The 1,568-nt window shown below is 54.6% G+C and overlaps 1 protein-coding gene and 1 pseudogene across 1 annotated transcript in view; both read left to right on the top strand.

Moving 5' to 3' along the window:
• DAPK1 (death associated protein kinase 1) overlaps positions 1-1,568 on the top strand; it is a 470,647-nt gene that overhangs the window by 413,528 nt on the left and 55,551 nt on the right.
• LOC115277007 overlaps positions 1-1,568 on the top strand; it is a 12,560-nt pseudogene that overhangs the window by 7,986 nt on the left and 3,006 nt on the right.

Genomic DNA, 1,568 nt, shown 5'->3' with positions numbered 1-1,568 from the left:
GTATCCTGAACACAGGTGGCAGAGCGTTGTGTTACTCACAGAAAAACGCAAGGCCCTGAGCAGATTTTAAATTTTGCTCCAGGCTCAGAACTTCTGCCTGTCTGTGCTTTTTGTTGTTAAGAACCTTTAGGAGCTACTCTCTTAGGAGCTTTCAAATATGCAGTAGAGTGTCATGAACTGTGGTCCCGTCCTGTACAGTACATCCTGGGACTTACTTACTTTATACCTGGAAGTGGTACCCTGGTCAGCGATGTCACCCATCGTATTCACTCGCACCATATCTAAAAACAATTCAGGTAACATGCACCCCACAGTAACTGACCATTTTAGCCATTTCAGAGTGGACCGAAGCCCTGAGGCTTTACTACTACGTGTACCATGTGCACAACCAGCACTGCTCTGGGCTCCAGAGCATTTCCCTCCCCTAGGGAAGCTCCGGAGCTATGACCGGTCCCCCCTCTCCCTGCCCGGCCCCTGACAACCACCAGCAAGCTCTCTGTCACCGGGGTTTGCCCGAGTCCATGGTATTTTAATGCACAAGGAACGGGGTGGAGGAATCTCCATGAAGCCATCGAACTAAAAGGGATCCAGGGTCAGCCAGTCAGGGAGGCCCAAGGACACCTGCTCCTCTGTGTGGAGGGGTCCTGCTCCCTTACGACATCATGATGGCACCAAATGCTCAGAAGGGGCATCAGGAAGTACAAACACAGTGCTGTGGTCAGGCTGAGGAAATCATAGCCATCCCACTGTCCTCTCTCAGCCCTACATGGAGAAGCAGGATTATTGCACATTTGCTCACTCACTCATCAGCACACATTTATGGAGGCCCCCACATGCTGAGCACAGTGCAGGGAACAGGAAGGTATGAACCCGGCCCAGATCCATGTCCTGGCAAGACACAGACACTGAACACTGACTCCAAGCACAGCAAGAGCACTTAGATGGGATGCAGTGGGCAGGAGCTCTGCGCACCCAGAGAGCCCAGCTGGACGCCTGCGCAGTGAGGGAGGCATCGCTCTCGCCGCCCTGGCTCCACTGGACTCACAGCCCCATTGCTTTTCCACCCCAAGTCTGTTGGTGGCTCAAAACAGGGGCCTGTTGGAGTGTGGGGTGCAGGCTCCAGGGGGATTCTTTCCCCGACTCTTGATGGTCCTGCTGCTTTAGTCTCTTACCTTCCATGCATCCAGAGGACCGGTCCTGCTGAGTTCTCTTCCAGAATGTTGCTCACCAGGAGGTTCCAGTCCAGGTGGGGGTCTCCATCATGACCCCGCCAGACTGCAGGGTGTGCTGGAATGCTCTGCCCCCCTAGACTGGGGCCAGCTTGAGGGGAGAGACATGTCCCTGGCACCTGACAGGAAGGTGCTCAATAAAGAGACATGTAGAAACAACATGACTCAAGGGGATCTGCAGGGGTCTCCTGTGAACTCAGGCCTGTCACACACTGCTAACAGTTGTAACCCTGGAGGGGGATGTCTTGCTGGTCTCCTCCCGCTGAGCCACTGTGGCTTCTTCCACTGACCACCCCGCAGGCTCCCCTGTCAGACTCCACTCCTCCTCCATTTTCTGTG

Source organism: Suricata suricatta, chromosome 13, assembly GCF_006229205.1.
Source record: "Suricata suricatta isolate VVHF042 chromosome 13, meerkat_22Aug2017_6uvM2_HiC, whole genome shotgun sequence".
NCBI lineage: Eukaryota > Metazoa > Chordata > Mammalia > Carnivora > Herpestidae > Suricata > Suricata suricatta.
This window is presented reverse-complemented; position numbering and strand designations above follow the sequence as displayed.